The 19,104-nt window shown below is 53.1% G+C and overlaps 2 long non-coding RNA genes across 2 annotated transcripts in view; both read right to left on the minus strand.

The window, feature by feature from the left end:
• Positions 1–1,211: 1,211 nt before the first annotated feature.
• Positions 1,212–9,905, minus strand: LOC106974766 (uncharacterized). The gene is made up of 3 exons (XR_001430198.3): positions 9,809–9,905; positions 5,757–5,894; positions 1,212–4,399 (listed from the first exon to the last, which is right to left on the minus strand). It is a non-coding gene; the product is annotated as an uncharacterized LOC106974766 (long non-coding RNA).
• A 3,743-nt stretch (positions 9,906–13,648) lies between these two features.
• Positions 13,649–19,104, minus strand: part of LOC113593212 (uncharacterized) — a 65,257-nt gene continuing 59,801 nt past the window's right edge. Inside the window, exons 4-6 of the long non-coding RNA XR_003413300.2 lie at positions 17,758–17,890; positions 14,908–15,183; positions 13,649–13,753 (exon numbers count right to left, since the gene is read on the minus strand). This is a non-coding gene — a long non-coding RNA (uncharacterized LOC113593212). The remainder of the gene's footprint in view (positions 13,754–14,907; positions 15,184–17,757; positions 17,891–19,104) is intronic.

Raw genomic sequence — 19,104 nt, forward strand, 5'->3', positions numbered from 1 at the left:
CTCTTACTCAACCCAAACCATTGTCACGGCGGCCAGAACCTCTTCGTGAAACAGTAATGGCAGGTGGTATCACCTCCCCTGAAAACAGGACTCCCCTCATGCTTTGCGGGCATTACTTCTCCAGCTGCCCTTCCCACTGTGTCCTGTCTGGTCTCTTCTCGGTTCATCAAAGATCTCTCCCACCACAGGACCTTTGCACATGAAGTCCCTCTTCTGATGGCTCACGTCTTCTTACCAGCCGTGACTCCGCCCGGCTCTGCCTCCTTGGAAATGCCTTCACTAACCTCCCCTCCTTTGTCTCCAGCTCCCTTTTGATTTCCTTCAAGGTCCTTCACGTGTGTAAATGCAGTAAAGCTTTGGTTTGCGAGCATAGTTCATTCTGGAAACACGCTTGTCGTCCAAAGCACTTGTACATCAAAGTAAATTTCAAGAACCATTGGCTCAGTGGTGGTCATGTGACATTCAGTGCCACGTACTACTCGTAGGGCCACACGTCGCTCCTTTATCAAGTTAAAATTTATTATACATTTTTGCTTGCCTTACAGAACACTCGCAGAACAAGTTACTGGCAATCCAAGGTCTTACTGTATTTAATTGTATTTTTTACTTATTAGTTTTTACTTTCCCTGCACTAAACGGTACGCTCTGTGAAGGCAAGGACTTAGTTTCACTCACTACTATCCACCCAGTTCCTAACCCAGTTCCTAACCTATCCAACTTAACAGAAAGTTGGTCTCTGTATAAATATCATCGTGTCGTCTTCCAAAAAGGTCGTACTCCCCTACCCTTCCACCAGTAATGCATGAAAGCGGAGGTCACCACATCCTCACCAACACTGAGAATTATGCCCTTTTTTGCAAAATAGGAATCTTTGCTAACATGACGGCAAAAATGGGGCGCCTGGGTGGCTCAGTCGGTTAAGCATCTGACTTCGGCTCAGGTCATGATCTCACGGCTGGTGAGTTTGAGCCCTGCGTCAGGCTCTGTGCCGACAGCTCAGAGCCTGGAGCCGGCTTCAGATTCTGTGTTTCCCTCTCTCTCTGCTCCTCCCCTGCTCTCTCTCTCTCTCTCTCTCTAAAATAAATATTGAAAAAAATTTTAAGTAATATCTCATTGTTTAAATCTGATTACTGGTGACGTAGTGACGTCGTGTTTATCAGGCTCCTCGTGTAGTCCATAGTAAAAGACCCATTTCTAACCTGTGGTGATTGTCTTTATTCTTAAAGCTATTCGGGAAAAGAAGGTGTTCTAGCTCCAACTTCTGGACTCTTCTAGAGAAAAAAACCAAAAAACGGAACCGTTGTTGCTGAAGGCTGACCTCGATCCTTCCTGCCGCTGCTGTTTTTATCTTCCTCTTATCGGGCCCTTGTGGGATTGGTAAGAAAGTGTGCAAGTGCCCTCGCGGTCCTCTCACCAGCGTCCCTGTCCTGCCTCCTGTGCCCAGCGTGAGGCAGCAAAGCCTGCGAGCCCCTCCCTCCCCTCCCCCCCGCCCCCAGCGCTGAGCGGCGGATTAAATGACTCCATTCAAGACGGGAGGCTGTACTGGTAAGGTGCAATCATCTCTGACTAAAATCTCTTTTTCAGATATATAATGGTCTAATCAATATTAATAGAGAGGCTTATCTGTTTTCCTCATCTCCCATGTCCTTAAGAGTAGATAAAACGCTTGTAAAATAGGATTCTATTCAGCATATACTGATTGCTTCCAAAACGCATTTTCTCGAGATCTGTCATCAAGTGGGAGTCATTACGGAACCGCTAGGCCCAGCGCCGCCGTTGACAAATTTGGGGGAGATTCTTTGATTATTTTACCCAACATGGGATTTAACGGCTGTGGAGCTTCTCTAGATTCGAAATGTGTTCGCACCTGTCCCGCAAGGCCATCCTGGAAGGCAGAGGATTTTCGACAAATGGACGTTCAGAGGAGGGAGGGCTCTAGAGCCCAGGTGTAGGGGGAGAGCAGGGGAGACCCCCGGGCATCAGGGGTGGGAAGGGAGCAGACCCCCACAGACACCCGCACGGTGGCCTGTGTCAGAGTCCAGCTCTGAAGGCAGGTGAAGCAGGGAGAGAACAGGGCGGCCCCAGGAGCAGGCCTGGGGGGTCTGCTGTGTACGAGCCCGGGCCGGTCACCAGACCCTGCCTGAGCTCTTTCGCTTGTCCTGAATCCGGGACGAGCCCAGTGCCTTCCAGACCCCAGGTCTAACCTCATCTACTTCTCAGGGGGGTTGGGACAGCAGCGCCCCTTTGGGATGCCTCAATTTTCAGGGCAGCACTACTCGATGAGTACTTTGTAGACTTTGAATCCAGTAGGAATAAAAATAGAGTATGATACAGACACAGTATGAATAAAAATCGTGGAAGCAAAACAAAGTATTACGGCCGACTTAAAAATCCATGACGAACCAATCCCATGACTAGACAGGCTGTACTTTGACAGCTTATGACATGTGTCATATATAGCATATAATCCAGCGCAGCCGTTTAAAAGCATCGTGGAGATCTGGACGTGTCGACACAGAAAGACATCCAAGACATGTTGCTGAGTGAAAAAAAGCAAGTTGCAGAATGATCATACAAGGTGAGCTATGGGAGGAAAGAAGAAAATAGTGTGTAATTAACAGGTATTTTATTTTTTAGGGAAAAAACTCCAGAAGGATGTAATAAACTGATAACAAGGGTTACTTTCATGGTCCCTGCTCTGGAGCAGGGAAAAGATTTAGGGAGGGTGGGGGAAAGAGGATGTTAGCATTATCTGTAATTTTTTAGGGGGAGGGTACATAGTCATGCATTTCTTGTGGAACTAAAAATTATTAATAAAAACCTCTGGATTGGAGCGCCTGGGTGGCTCAGTCAGTTACGTGCCCGATTTTCGCCCAGGTCATGATCTCGCGGTCCTTGAGTTCGAGCCCCGCGTCGGGCTCTGTGCTGACAGCTCGGAGCCTGGAGCCTGCCTCAGATTCTGTGTCTCCCTCTCTCTCTCGGCCCCTCCCCCCACTTACACTCTGTCTCCCTCAAAACATTAAAAATGAACGAAACATTAAAAAAAAAGAATAAATAAGTAAATAAAAACATCTGGATTACTTGGATTTCCACATCTTGACCGCTAGCTTACATCAGGCACAAAAAACCTCCATTCCAGATGGATCACAGATCTAAATGTCGAAGGTCTAGTAATAATAAAGCTTTTAGGAGAAACCAGAAAAATACCTTTAGATGCTGAGCTAGGCAAAGAAAAAAAAAAATTTTTTTTTTTTGACTGGACACAAAAGACATCCACTATAAAGGAAAAAGCCAGTAAGTTAGACTACATTGAATTAAGCTACCTTCAAAAAGAGGGTTCCTGTTCACAGTATAATGTCCTCACAGGTCGCTTATCAGTTTCAGGGAAAAAATATCACTGAACCCCACCTGGACCAGGTAGGTGATCAAAATTAGCATCCTTAACGAGGAGCAGAGAGAAACTGTGTGGCCCCAGATGCGAGACCCGGCGACCACTCGCACGGGATGCCAGCCGGCAAAGCAATATTTCCTCTAATCATAAGAAAGTATCAGACAAACAAAATGAGGAACGTTCCATCTGAGAGGGAAGAGGGGGAGGGACTGTATTGTTGAAAATGTCAATGTCATAAAAGACAAAGAAAGGCCATGGAAATGTTCCTGATTGAAAGAAACTGAAAAGACGTGACAGTAAGAACAATGCTTGACTCTAGACAGGATTCTGTACTGGAAGAGGGAAGACGCCACAAAGGGCATTATTAGATCAACTTCAAAAATGGAAATACAGATAGTAAGGTAGATAGAAGTATTATGGCAACGTTAAGCAGACTGAAGTTGGTAGCTGCAGGGTGATCATGGACGGGAATGTTCCTAAGAAATACAGACAGAATCATTTGGGAGTGAAAGGTCATCATGTACACAACTTACTCTCAAGGTTCAGAAAAGCGTTGTGTGTGTGTGTGTGTGTGTGTGCGCGTGGAGTGGGGCAGCGTGGTGAGAGAGTACACACGATAAAGCAAATAAGAGAGAGCAGGCTAGTTCCCTGATCTCTTCTTATAAGGACACCGATCCTATCAGATCAGGGCCCCCCTCTTAGGACGTCAGTTAATCTTCGTTACTTCCACAGAGGCCCCATCTCCGAATACAGCCACCCCGGGAAGCCCTAAGGCTTCAACATACGAATTTGGGCGGGACCCAAACGCTCGGTCCAGAACAAGCGTGAACACCGAGAAGCAGGGATCAATGGGACCATCCTGGGAGCTGCTGCCACGGGCACTATTTCCAGAGGCTGAGCACAAGCACGCACGCTGGCCTAGCAGTCCACGCCAGCGGAAGTGTGCGCAGACGGGCGCCAAAGTCTCGTACAAGAATGTTCACAGCAGCGCCGTTCGCAACAGCACGCCTGAAAACAATCCACATGCCCATCAACAGAAGGACGGATAAATAAATCGTGCATAATCATACAAAGGAATGCGAGACATCAATAAGAACGAACGAGTGACGGCCATAGGCAATAGAAATCAATCTCTAAAGTAGTGCAGAGGGAAGAAAGCCTTTACCCAGATTCACCTACTGCTCGGGGAAATTGTGCCAGACGCAAATGAGTACATATTTATGGTCTCATTTCTGGGAAGTCGGAAAGGTAAGGGCAAATTTAGTTTAGCTAGAAGCCAGATTGGGGCTTACCCTTGGTGGAGGGAGCGGTGAGGCTGGAATAGGGCAAAGGGGACTTCTAGGGGCTGGTGAGGTTCCGTTTCCAGACGTGCTGTGTTCACCAAGTTGCACATTTATGACTTTGCACGTTTACGCATGCATTCTTTAATTAAGGGTTTACATTAAAAAAGAGATACCTGGATACTTATTAAGTTGGGATTCTAGAATCACGCATGGCCCCTCTAAAATTCCAAATCAGGAGGTAAGGAGTGGGGTGAGTGGGAGGTGAACAGGTCCCAAATCTGCTTTTTAGGAATTTTTTATTCAATTTTAAATTTAATTCAAATTTATTTAAAATAGATTTAAAAAAAAAAAACAGTTTACCTATTTCCCCCACCCTCTCCCCTACCTTTCGCAACCACCACACCAATCTGTCCGCTGTATCCATGGGTTGAGATTTCTGGATTGTTGTTTGTCGTTTATTGCTTTTTGGTTTACACCTGTAAGAGAGCTCGTACGGTATTTGTCTTGCCTGACTTACTGCATTTAGCACAATACCTTCCAGGTCCATCCATATTGTGGAACATAGTAGGTGCTTAATATATGTTTTTTTCTTTTTTTAAACCAACTTGAATGGAAGGAACCAGAGCTGACAGCCCCACCTTTGCCAGGAGAATTCTACTTTCTATTCTGCCCCGGCCCACCCTTGGGTCCAGAAAACCCTATTTCCACCTGTCTCTCCTGGATACACCCTCCTCCTCTTCTCAGGTCCCTTTTTCCTTGCTCCACTGAGGCTCAGCACCAATCCCTCCTTTCTTCTCCCATTCTTTGTCCTCCAGGTCCATGCACCTGGGTGAAGGGGAGGAGGGGCCTTTCTTATGCATTAGAATTTTCATCTTTATCAGCACCCGTGACATTGTCACCTGACAGAGCTCCCAGCCCTGCCAATTAAGCCACCTCTCCAGCCCTCTCCCCAAACCCCCACCACGCCAGCCCTGCAGAGAAACTACCTAGCTGTATACACCTCTTCTCCCTAGTCTGAGAAGGGAACCCTCTCAGTTTGTAAACCCTCATTCCTGCCATCAGAATGGAAGCCGTCTACTCACTTTAGAACCACAGGCTTTAAAGAGGGGAGGAGCAGGAAGGAGGGATTCCCAATGGGCAGGAAGAAACTTTAGGGCGTGATGGATATGATGCAGAGGAGGAAAAACTTCCTTCTACCCTCGTAGGTTCCATGGCTGGGCCTAAGAATTAAATTGACATAAGACATGAAAAAAAAAAAAACAGGAAAAAAGTATACACACCTTATTTAATATTTGTACTTGTACACAAGAATCTTCAAAAGGAAAATGAAGACCCAAAGAAACCATTAGGTTCCAGAGTGTATATCCTTTTTGTTTTTATCACTTAAAAAATTTTTTTAATGTTTATTCATTTTTGAGAGGGGGAGAGAGGGGCAGAGAGAGAAGGAGAAACAGAAACCGAAGCAGGCTCCAGGCTCTGAGCTGTCAGCATGGAGCCTGACGTGGGGCTCGAACTCAAAAACTGTGAGATCATGACCTGAGCCAAAGTTGGATGCTTAACTGACTGAGCCACCCAGGTGCCCCTATGTCCTTTTTATTTTTTGTTATTTTTTAAATGTTTACTTATTTATTTTTGAGAGAGAGAGAGAACAAGCAGAGGAGGTGCAGACACACACACACACACACACACACACACAGAATCTGAAGGCTCCAGGCTCTGAGCTGTCAGTGCAGAGTCCAACACGGGGCTCAAACCCACGAGCCATGAGATCATGACCTGAGCCAAAGTCGGGCACTTAACCGACGGAGCCACCCAGGCGCCCCAAGTTCATATCCTTTTTAAATAAAGAATGATAAATTGTGGGGACGTGACAAGACAGACGTGCTTAGACCAGGGCCAGTAACTGTGGCACAGTGATTAGTGATGGGAGATCAGAGTTACTTTGGGGAGTCTGTCTGCACAGAACCCTCTCGGTATTGACTCTCAGTTTCTGGTGATGAGAACGTTCTCTTCTTCCTGGTACAAGGAGGGCATCTTTCTCCCGGGAAACGTTGGGACCTGCTTTTAGGTAGAGAGGGGAGGTCAGAGAGCCCTTCCTGCATCTGCTGTTTCTCAAGTGCCTCGAGATCAAAATAATTATTAAGCAGGGGCACCTGAGTGACTCAGTCGGTTAAGCATCCGACTTCCGCTCAGGTCATGATCTCACGGTCCGTGAGTTTGAGCCCCGCGTCAGGCTCTGTGCTGACAGCTCAGAGCCTGGAGCCCGCTTCGGATTCTGTGTCTCCCTCTCTCTCTCTCTGCCCCTTCCCCCCTTGTGCTCTGTCTCTCAAAAGTAAATAAACGTTTTAAAAAAATTTTAATAAAAAAAAGGTCAAACATAGAGGGGTGCCTGGGTGGCTCCGTCAGGTAAGCACCAACTTCAGCTCAGGTCATGATCTTGAGGTTCATGAGTTTGAGTCCCACATCGAGTTCTCTGCTGTCAGAGCACAGCATGCTTTGGATCCTCGTTTTCTCTCTCTCTCTCTCTCTCTCTGCCCTTCCCCCTGCTCTCTCTCTCTCTCTCTCTCAAAAATAAATAAAACATTAAAACATTTAAAAAGGTCAAATACAGAAACAAAGAGTAGAAGTTGGGGCTGGGGAGAAATAGGGAGACGTTGGTAAAAGGATGCAAACTTTCAGCTATACGGTGAGTGAGATGTGAAGATCGAACATATGGCATGGTGACCATAGTTGAGAGCACTGTGTATCGCATCACTGAAATTTGCTAAGCGAGTAGAACTGAAATGTTCTCACATTTCAAACAAACAAGAGATGCATTTGCAAAAATTAACTAGATGGGGGGATCCTAGCCCAATGTATACATATATCAAATCACCATGATGTACACTTTAAATATCTTCCAATTTTACTTGTCAGTTACCCCTGGAGAGACTGAGGGGGGCGGGAGAGAGAAGGAAGTCCACGAGAGGAAAGTGACTTGCCCAAGGTCTGTCAGAGAATTCTAACAGACTAGAGAACTGATCTCACATCTGTCTTCGTGGCCAGAACTCACACCATGGTTGTCAAGCCGAGTGAAAACATTTCAAGCAGCTTCTGTTCTTAGTATATAATTGGCCAGAGAAAGGCTGGACTTGGGGCGCCTGGGTGGCTCCGTCGGTTAAGCGTCCGACTTCGGCTCAGGTCATGATCTCACGGTCCGTGAGTTCGAGCCCCGTGTCGGGCTCTGTGCTGACAGCTCACAGCCCGGAGCCAGTTTCAGATCCTGTGTCTCCCTCTCTCTGACCCTCCCCTGTTTATGCTCTGTTTCTCTCTATCTCAAAAATAAATAAACATTAAAAAAAAATTTAAAAAGAAAAAGAAAGGCTGGACTTGGTCTACAGAGCGTTAGGGAGACTCGGCCCCCATCTTGACCGGGCTTCTTTGCCATGACAGACTTGCCGTCGGGGCAGGTGTGATGGGGGTGGGCAGTCACTTGCTCCTGCCTTGGTCCCTTGACTCAGTGAGTGGTGATTGACAGCGGGATTCTGGGATTCAGGAAGAACAGGGCAGGGCCCCCATCCCCTAGTAGCTTAGTCCAGCATGGTGTATGGACCCCTAACCAGATCATTACAATGGAGCAGCAAGACAAGTCGAGGGTTCTCAACCCAGCCCGGGCAGGGCTTCCCGGAGGAGGTGATGCCCCTGAATGCCTTTGCCTCCTCTTGGAGGTCCCCACATCCACCTCTGCTGCCCCACCAACTGGGGGCCTTCTCCCACCCCCAAGCATTCCTCAAGCACAACCCCTTCCTTTTCTTCTCCTCAACACAACTGACCCAGGTGGCCTTTTCATAAGGAACTTCACCGGAAGTTAAAGAGCATAAATAAGGGAAATTACCAGCAGTCTGGCTGCGACAGGCCCGATTTCTGATCCTGGTCCTGCGATGACCGTCAACTGAATCCCAAGTGCCTGCATATCTCACAGAACCCCGTCCATTTGCAGCCGTTCCTCACTCTCTATCTTGATGCCCGTCCCTTCTCGAATATCCAACACCAAGAAGTCACGCTCCGGGCAAACGGTGGGTAAGAAATGGGCTTAGCACTCCCTCCTCTCTCCCCTCTCCACAACAGGCTCAGAAGCCCTCCCCTCTCTATCCCATTCTCAAGAGCAACTCGGGGTTCTTCTCCTACAGAGGTATCCCCAGAAAACTTAGCACCCAGGAAGGCAAGGAGACCTTCCTTCAGAGGAGAACACACAGGGCACGGAGTCTGGAGTGGGGACCATAACGGGAGATCACTAAGTCCGTGGGACTGGGGCACCTGGACTCAGCTGGTCAAGTGTCCAACTCTTGATTTCGGCTCAGGTCACGATCTTGCAGTTGGTGAGTTCAAGCCCCGACGTGGGCTCTGCACTGACAGCGAAGAAACTGATTGGGATTCTCTCCCTCCCTCTCTCTCTGCCCTTTCCCCCTTTGCAAAATAAATAAATAAACTTTTAAAAATTAAAAAAAAAAAATAAGTCCATAGGACTAGCCTCTACTTCTCTATGCCCGTCTGCAATCCCCCCCACACACCCCGTTGATCCCTATTAACCCCCACCATGATCTTTAAATTAAGGATGTAGGAATAGTCTCATAGGGGTGCGATAACATGCCTACGGAGAGGAAATGAGGAGATATTGATTGAGATCCACCGGGTATACAGTACATAGAATAATGCCCCCCAAGTGTCTCCCTCCTCTTCCCCGTGAATATACTCCGTTCCATGGCAAAAGAGACTCTGCAGAGATGATTAGGCTAAGGATCTTGAGATGGAGAGATTATCCTGGATTATCTGGGTGGGCCCAACACGATCACAAGGGTCCCTGTTAGTAAAAGAGGGGGCCAGGAGAGTTGGACTCAGAGTGACAGAGCACAAGGGAGACTTCACTGGCCACTTCCGGCTTTGACGATGGGGAGTAGGAGCCACGAAGTCAAGGAAATGGAGAGGCCTCCAGAAGCAGAACAGCCCCTCTCCTGAGCCTCCAGAGAGGAATGCAGTCCCACCGACACCTTGATTTTAGCCCCGTGAGACCCCAGTCGGGCTTCTGCCCCCAAGAACTGTGGGATGATGATAAGTGTGTGTTGTATGTCACCGAATTTGAAAGTTACCTACCTACCTGCAACACCTCCCGAGGGATTGGTTGAGGGCGCTGAGGCTCAGATTGTCCGATGACCTGCTCCAGGCCACCCAGCTGCTCTTAAGCGTGGGTTTCTTTTTTTTTTTTTTTTTTAACGTTTATTTATTTTTGAGACAGAGAGACAGAGCATGAACAGGGGAGGGTCACAGAGAGAGGGAGACACAGAATCTGAAACAGGCTCCAGGCTCTGAGCGGTCAGCACAGAGCCCGACGCGGGGCTTGAACCCAAGGACCGTGAGATCATGACCTGAGCCGAAGTCGGACGCTTAACCGACCAAGCCACCCAGGCGCCCCAAGCGTGGGTTTCTTAACAGCAGAGCCTGAGGCAGGGGTTCGGGATTCATGATTTCTTGAGGGAGTCCCCTTCAGCCAAAACACGTAAAAAAGTAAGAGAAGCAGCAGAGGGAAGGGCATGAGGGTCTCAGGGCAAGTCACTGCATGGGTCACCCTGGAACATAAATCAGCCAAGAATATTACCTCCACTCCTGGCAAGGCGCTCAGCCCACTGTTCCCTGCGTTAGCCCGTCATTGGCTGGCTGGTGGGTGCCCTGAGGAGCCGCTAGAGGTAACCCACTGCCCAGAGGGCAGATCTCTGCAGAAGGGGCAGCTATGAGCCGTCAGCAGCCCACGCTCACGCAGCCAGGGATGGGTAAGTCACAGCAGCATCCCCACAGGTGTGGCCCCAGCCCCGCCTCCGACAGATGTGAGAGCCCACAGCCCCGGGCATGTATGGACCGGCCAGAGAGCACTGCGCACCGAGTCATGGAAAGGGGGCAGCTGGAGCTGGAGACAGGTGTCCGGGCCGGTGAGGCGGCGGGCCAGAGGCTGGGGGCCCCCACGGTGCCCAGGCAGCAGCACCCCATCCTCCCCTACCCCAGACCAGAGCCTTGCAGGTTCCTGATTCTCCAAGGAAATTGGATGTTGATGGTGTTCACAGCCCCCTCTCCCCTTCTCCTTGCCCTCCCCTCTTTCTTTCTGAGCCCTGCCCCTGAAGCTATTAATATCCAACTTGAACTAAACTGTGATTGTATTTCAACTTTCCTTTTTTTTTTTTTTTTTTTTTTGCCACAAGCAGGTTGTTTCTTCAGGGTGGTGAGCAGAGCTGGGATCTTGCGTCTTTCCAGCCCACGGTCTGAGGGCTGATCATACAGAACTGACCCGCCTATACCAGGTCCGGGAGGAAGATGAGCGTTTCATTTTCTGCCTGTTTTATGTGGTGGCAGCTTCTGTGCCCGTCAGGAAACTCTGAACACATTTCATGGCCGGCTAATGGAGCAGAAATGTGCTCTCTAGTGAGGCCACGGCCAGGCCACGGGGAGCTTGGGGAGAGGCTCTGCCCATGGGCCACCGGCTGCTGTCCGGACAGGCTGGAGGAGGGAGGGTGGCAGGGAGAGGGCTAGAAGCCTGCCCAGAGGACACACAAGGTGGCACCTGCCGTTCACAGAGGGGTCTGCTGTCTCCGGTATCTTATCAGTCCCTTGATGATGCTGGAAAGAGTGCTGTGGGGCACCGCAGTCCACAAGTGGGGAAGCCCATGCCCAGACTGACCTCACACCGTGCCCACGGATTACCAGAAAGGTCAGGGATGGAGCTCAGGTGTCCTGACCCACAGCCTGCCCTCCAGCCTGGGCTCCAGCTCTTGCCGCCAGGGAGAGAATAAGATGGGGCTCCCCCAGGCCAAGCCCCTGCTCCCTGAGCTTTCCTCCCTTCCCAACCAGCAGCCAAGCGAGCTATGTGTTTCCCACCAGGCCTCTTGGGCCCAGAACCCTGCCTCCTCTTGCCCACGCCAGAGGGCAGGTGGAGACCAGGGCTGAGTTTAAACCCCCAGAGCCAAAGGTCATACAGTCCCTCTTCCAGCCCAGGAACACAGCCCCACCAGGACCCCCAGACAGTCATGCTGGGGACCACTTTGTCCCAGAGGCAGGAAGTTCATCAGTGGTTGGTTTGCCTGGGACAAAAAAAAAAAAATCCCTGGAAGATGGAACACCCAGAGAGTTCCTGGGCTTGGCTGCTGGCATCTGCATTGCATTGCCAGGGGAAGAAGTAAGCTGGGGGTTGACCCGCCTGGGGGGAGAGCTGGCCGCTTATTTCCTAGAAGTAGCTGCTTTTGTCGACCCCCTGCTACATGCCATGCAGTGTGCAAAGAGCTCTACATGAGCCATCTTGAGGAACCTGCACACTGGCCCTGTGACACAGAGCCAAATATCCCTATTGTATAGACAAGAGAAAGTCCTCACGTGAGAACGCCCCTGCAGTCTCCTTGCATCCACTTAACTCCCAGAGACCATCACAGCAGAGAGGAGGAGCCTCCATTCACCAAAGGGAAGTGAGGCTCAGAGAGCTTAGGCAACTTGCCGGAGGTCTCCTAGCATTGACAAGCGCCGGTCGGTGCCGGACTTGTCCCCAAGGTCCCGCTTGCTCGTTTCCACCACGGCTTCTGTAGCAGGGGGCAGGGGCAAGGGGAGGGGGCTTCTACGTCCAGGATGGAATCTACACACTGGACAATGAACGGGGGAGCTCGAGGTCCCTCCCCACACACCCAGGCCACAGAGGGCAGCCACGGACAGATGACAGACACTTTGCCCTGGGAGGAGAAAGCCTCACTGCAGCCCTGCTCTGGATACTGCCCTCCAGAGTCTGTGCTGGGGACACATGCATCCCTTTGGTGGGCATTTATTAAGTACCTATTGCCGGTCATATACTTGGCCAGCAATCTGCAGAGCCCAGCTGAAGTTCCCCAGCTCGGCTCCCCCAGCCTGGTACTCTTTACCCCCCCACTACACGCTTCCTCTGTTTTGCAGTCCCCCAGATATGCACGCATGTACGCATGCAAATGCACACATGTGCACACACACACACACACAACCTCCCCTAACCAGCCACCCGTAAATTAGGTCAGGCCCTCGAGCCAAAGTGAGGATGAACAGAACGGATGGAGGGATGCAGCGGCTCAGCAGACCAAATCTTGGGAGAAGGGGATGGAGGGGAGAGATGGAGAGGGGACAGGGTGGGTGTGGCTGCCTGGGAAGATGGGACAGTTTCAGGAAGCGGCCAGTGCAGTGCACACTGGAGGGGGCCCTGGGTGCGAATGTAATGTTGGAACAGGCAGACTCGGGCAGCCGTCAGCAGTTTAAGTGCAATGCAGGGAGGTGGATGGGTTGGGAGTCAGCCCCCTCATAATGCGGGGCCCTGGGGGAAGGTTTACAGACCTGCTCTGAGCCTCCATTTCAACATCTGCAAAATAGGGACATGGCACTGGGATGATCGTGGGGATGACGTGAGCTGGAGTGTGGGGCATGGAAGGACTTCAGAGGTATGAATCACCTGCAGGGCAGCTGGGTCTGCCTCTGCTCCCGCCCTTACCCATAACAGCAAACACAAGGTCAAAGGGCACTCTGCGCCTGGCACCGTTCTAGGGCTCCCCGTGAATTCCATCCTGGCATTCTCATGCCCACCCTAGGAGGTGATGCTCTGGCCATCACCCCCAGTTCTGAGCAGGGAATGGAAGCACAGTGCTTGCCCCAGATCAGGGCAGAGCCAGGCTTAGAAGGCTCCGGACCCTGTGCTCCTTCCCTCCGCCCCACCACAGACTCTGCCGCTCCCGCTGGCTGCCCGGTCTCAGCAGCAAGACTCAGCTTTGTGCCCCGAGGAGCACCTTGGGCGGCCAGGCAGCAGGGCAGGGATTTGGTTTCGCTGTGGGGGAAGAAGCCCCGAAAGACCTCCTTGACTAGAAGCGTCTCCTCGGCTGGCTTACCCCGAGATCTTTAAAGCGAACGGAGGCATCATCTTCAGAAGACCCCGGTTGAAATACACATCGATACGTGGGAGGGCTCTGCTATGGTCTGTTTAGCAGAGGCCGGGTTGGTTGGTTAGAGGACTGGCTTTGATTTTAGAGAGGCACACAGAGGTGAAGAGGATCATGGTCTGGAAAAAAAGCACAGAATCACACAGGGACAGATGAGGGCAGTCCGCAGGGGAGGGACAGAGCGGGGGGGGGGGGGGTGGTGCACAGTCTGGGCACAGGAGACTGACGCCAGGTAGAAGATTCACACTGTTTTTCATACGTTTTTCAAGGAAGTGACATACAGATCAAAGAGGAGGGAGTGGCTCTCAAATGGAGCTAGAGGAGAGGAGGCAAAGCCCTTTTTACTCAACCTCCATTACCCACCCCCATCGCGGCGCCTCCACGGCAATCTCCACAGGCCCGGGGTCCCCCAGGAACCCAGTTTGCAAACCACTAATCTCCCCGCAAGGAGCAGTGGCCTTGGAGTCAGTTCAGGGATCTCCTCTGTAAAGTCTCGGAGGTCTCTCCTGGCTGTGACATTCTAGGTGATTTGGGGAGAGGAATAAAGGGGGCCAGCCAGGGACAGTATTGCTGACCATAGACCCTCCCTGGTTCAGCCAGGCTTTGGGGTCACATTTCCTTTTCCCAGAGCCCTGACCCTGAGCACAGATCTCCGTGGACCCCTGGGACTGGTACGCAGGAACCGGTGACAGATGACAAAAGATGAGGTGTGGGGTCCTATCCCTGACCCCCCAACTGCTCACAAGGTCCACCCACATGCATCCGATGCTTGCATTCCTGTACTGTGTCCCCACCAGGAAACGGCCGGCTTTGGCCAATTGATATCACGGGGTGTGGAGTCAGCAGCGTCGGCCTGAGCCCCGTCCTGCCCCTTCCTGGCTGAGCCTTCCTGGGCCATTAAGAAGCATTATTGCATTTTCTCCCCTCAGAAACCTCACAGGGCCGGGAGGGCAGAGACGATTATCCTCCTTGTATAGCTGAGTGAAGTGGGGCTCAATGAGATGAAGTGATGCTTCCAAGGTCACACAGCTAAACCCTGGCAGAGCCATAAACTAGGACCGAGTCCTTTCCCCCGTGAGCCTCCCGTGGGGCTCAGATGTTACACCTGCAAGGCTCTCGACGCCGGGTAGAGGGTGGGGGGCGGGTGGGCAAGTGGGAGATGCCCAGACCTCCTCCCTGGAGGGCAGTGGGGTGCACAGGCCCTAGGATGACCACAGAGGCAGTGGAGCAGGGCACCAGGGGCTGGAGGGGGACCGCAAAGGCCTCAACTCACCCTCGACACTCATCACGGCACTGGGCGCTCAGGAGAGCGAGGCGTGGTGCCTCGGAAGCAAGTGGACAAAAGCTATGACGGCAGGTGAGCTTCCGGGACTCAGACGCCTCCCCCAAGGCAAGGCCGGGAAAAGAGCCCTGGGCTCCCAGATAAAAGGTTCTGGCCCATGGGGTGGAGGAAGACCTGGGACCCCACGCAGAAGGGAACTCAGACGTGGAAGGAAAGGCCATTCTGGAGTCTGTGTGGGAGCCTCAGATCCCGGGTCCTGCAGGATGCCTGAAAGGAGAAGGGGACAGGGTGAGGATAATAAGCTGGCACATCCCAGGGGTGGGGGCACGCAGCAGACGGGCTGCAAAGCAGCAGATGACCGTGTCATCCCCCACCCGAGCCTGCACCTTTGTCCCAAATCCCTTCCCCTGGCCAGGGGAGGGGGGTCCACGAGGCCCCCGCCTCCGGGCCCCCAACTGCAGCCGGGGTAGCTCCGGTGCGGCTGCCCGACCCTCCTCCTCTCCCACTGATTCAATTATTCATCTAGCGAGTTCTCAGCGTTGGAGTTCATCTCTCCCCCTTCTCAGCAACCCCCAACGTCCCCCCCACCCCACGCACACCAAGTTCGGGGAGGGGAAAAGCACTGGCGGTTCCGTGTGGTGTTGATTAGAGTATTGATCCTGGCTCCAGCCCGCTGTTGCAGCCCCAGCATCCATCAATGCCAGGCAGGGCGGGCGGCAGACTGGCCTCGGGCCGGGCCAGACCGGAGCGCGCCAGGAGCTGCTCTCTGGCTGGAGCGAGGCCGGGTGCGCTGGGCGCTGCGAGGCGGGGCTGGGTGCTGGCCACCTGTGACCCCCATCACCTCCCTCCTCTCCCGGCCCCTTTGCTCTGTGGCCCTTGATTATTCATGGCTGCTTTTATCTGGTCGTTCTGGCTGACAGCAGGTCCCCCTCGTTTAGGGAACCCCTCCAGTAAACTCCTCCTCTGCAAAGTCCTCCGGTGAGGTTCGGATGACACTCCACTTCCCCCCGTGCGTGCAGAAACTGAGGCTCACAGAGGTGAGGCGAGGTCAGGCCACTTGGGCAGGGGAGGGGCCAGACCTGAATGTCACTTTTCTGCCAGGCCACACCGCTCCCCCCCAGCAAAAGGAACAGAGACGCTAATTGAGCCGCTATGTGCCAGGGACACATTCCCTCGCTGACAGCTCATATTTATCTTGTGATGCAGAGGTTCATTATCCTCATTTTACAGAAGACGACACTTAAGTCACTTGTCTCCCGGTGGCACAGCTAGGAAGTGGCAGCACCGGATTCAGACCCTTGTCTGTGAAACTCCGGACCCCAGCTCTTTCTGTGTGTCTGGCAAGTCCCCGTTGAGAAGTGGTTTCACCCCCGTGTTCTCGTCGTCCCTTTACGCTCACTACAAGCGAATTGGTGCTATTATCCCCTATTTTTCAATCAGGGGGTCACAGGGGAAACTGAGGCGTGGTGTGGGGACGCGGCTGGAGAGGGCAGAACCCGGACTCCAGGCTAGGTCTGCTGACTGCTGCTTCTCTCATGCCAAATCCACCCCCCGTGTGACCTCTCCTGGGCTGGGCTGCCACAGAAACCCAACTTGCTCCTTTTCAAGGAAGCCTTCTTAGACTTGCTGCGGGGCGACTGCTCCCTCTCTCTCCACGGCTCCAGGTTCTCTCCAGAAAGGAATGAATGTGCTCAGTGTCACCACCAGCCTTCCAGAACTCCCCTGCCCCTTCCCTCCACCGGGCCTCCTCTCTTCCCTTCTACCTGTGACCCCTGCTCAGGCACACTACCTCCAGGGAGCCCAAGCCCACCTGACCACCATCACCTACCACTCGGCCTCGGAGGCCGGGCTTCTGATCTCACCACTGAGCGCAGCGGCCTGGGCAAGTCGTTTCTACCCTCGGTTTCTCACCTATGCACCTCGTTGGAACCACCCAGAAGCTCTGTAGACTATTAAAATGCAAGGCTCCCACTCCTGAGATTCTGATTCAGTGGCGCTGGGGTGAGGCCTGGTCATCTGCATTGTGGAAAGCACGCAGGTTTTCATTCAACCAATATTTATTGGATGTCTGTCCAACTGGGAAGCCCAGCATGGACAGGAGCCACGGCACGCTGGGTGGCCTCGGGGGTTGCCGAAGCTCTGCTCTCTGTGTGCACAGGGCATCACCCCACTTGTGCAGTGTGGGGTGGAGAGAGGGTGAGTGTGACATGGAAGGAGCTGGATGTGTGAGGAGCAGGGGAGCGTCACCTGCTATGTTCTGTGTGCCGCAGCGGTCAGGAACCGCCAGGCTGGATGGCTTCTGGGGTCCCTGCCACGCGGAGGACCCGCGGTTCGCCTGTGCCTTTCACGTGCCCCTCGCACCGGCCTTTTGTCTGTTTCCTGGCATCCCCGACCCTCATGCTCCTCTACATGGCTGGACCACCCCCTGCCCATGGGAGAGGGCCCTGGGAGAGGGCCCTGCATAGCGGGTGTGGCCCAGGAGACCTTGGGCCGGTTGACCCCTGGGTCCCAGGCTCCCACCTGCTCCCTGCCTCGCGTTGAGCTCTAGTTGAGGAAGGCGGGAAGGAAAGCGGGTTGGTGGCCGTCCCCGCACCAGCCTTGAGTTAGCACTGGTGGCAGTGCTGGGGCTGGAAAGCTGCTATGACTACAAATGGATCTGTTGTGCACTGAGCTGCTGATTGAGAAGACAGAAAGCCACATCACCCATTGGGACCCAGAGTCTCTCCCTTGGGCTACCGGGGTGGGTGGAGAGAGAAGGAGGGAGACAGAGGGAGGGAGAGAGACAGAGAGAGAGAGGGAAAGAGAGAGAGAGAGTAAGAGAAAGAGCTGCTCCTGCCTTACCTGGAGTCTTTGCAGGGCCCCAGGGAGGGAAGGTGGGACCCCAGGCTCAGTCTCAGCCTCTGCTTCCGGACAGCCCTGGGCTTTCTTGTCCTTTCTCCGGAACCAGCGGGCAGCTCAACCTGGAACAGAAGAGCTAAAGCAGCAGATACTTTAGAAATGTATTTCCATTTCGTTTATAACTCTGTAGTTTGACATGGTCTGGGAGCAAAGGACAGACCCTTCGCCTTCATGCAGCTGGCTCAGGGGCACGCGTTTTCTTTTCTCCAGCGCTGCGAGCACAGGAGGCTGGGAGGGTGCCGGCATCCAAAGCCCTGGGGAGGGAAGCCTAGCCTGGGTGGCTCCTTTGGAAGCTTCGCCCAGGTGTAGTTCTGTGATGAGAACATGGAGAATCGGGTCCTGCCAGCTCCACGTCGAGCCCAGGCACTCTGAGCCTTCCCTTCCCAGCCCGGGGCTGTCAGGTGCCGGAATGACCGTGGGAGAAGCGGGCCACATGGACGCCAGTGCCCAGCTGACCCTGTGCCAGACTCTGTGCCCAAGCTTTACCTTCCCCTTGGGGTCTCCGGCTGACCCATACTCAGGCTGCAGGCCAGGTCTGCTGCCTGTCACTGCGGCCCATCTGACCCTGCCCGTAGGTCCCGATGGCTCAATCACATAGGGGCCCAAGGGTGCAGGGATAGCCGGGGAAGACTCACCGCCCGAGTCACAGGAGTTGGACTCCCACGGCATGGTGTGGCTCATTGCCAAAGTGGGGACCACCACAAAGCTCCCCCCCTCTGGTCCCCTCTGCCTCCACTTGAGCTACAGTCACGAACTTTCGACCCAGGCTTGAATCCAAACCCAGGTTCCTCCTAACTGCGTGATCTGAGAAAGCTGTTATCCCCGTAGCGCTTGGTCCTTCCTCCGAGCGATGGGAGGACAATACCTGGTCGTACCGGCGCGACGGGATCGAAACCCCAAGCCCGGGCCTGAGTACGTGGTTCACGCTCAGTTTCTGATGGCCTTTGCTGTTCTCCACGAGGCGCGTGCCATCTTCAACCCCCGCTGTCCAGGAACCCTTCCCAGACCCCCAGGATCCTGCTGATCCTTACAAGTTGTCCCTGGTGCCTGGGGAGCACTTCCCTGTTCAAGGGAGGGCTTCCTGCTTCCACCTGTCCGGGGACCCTCCTCTTCTCGGGACGATTCACAACCACAGTGTCCTCCTGCTCTTAGGGCAAACGCTGCCCGCCCTCCCAGGCAGCCTTATCCCAACGACCACCTGCCAAGGACCCCAGCGGTTAGCCAGGGTCTGCTCCCACCCTGCACTCAGTGGAGGCTGACACCTACACCAATGGGGGGGATTTCTTTTTA

Source organism: Acinonyx jubatus, chromosome D1, assembly GCF_027475565.1.
Source record: "Acinonyx jubatus isolate Ajub_Pintada_27869175 chromosome D1, VMU_Ajub_asm_v1.0, whole genome shotgun sequence".
Classification (NCBI taxonomy): Eukaryota; Metazoa; Chordata; class Mammalia; order Carnivora; family Felidae; genus Acinonyx; species Acinonyx jubatus.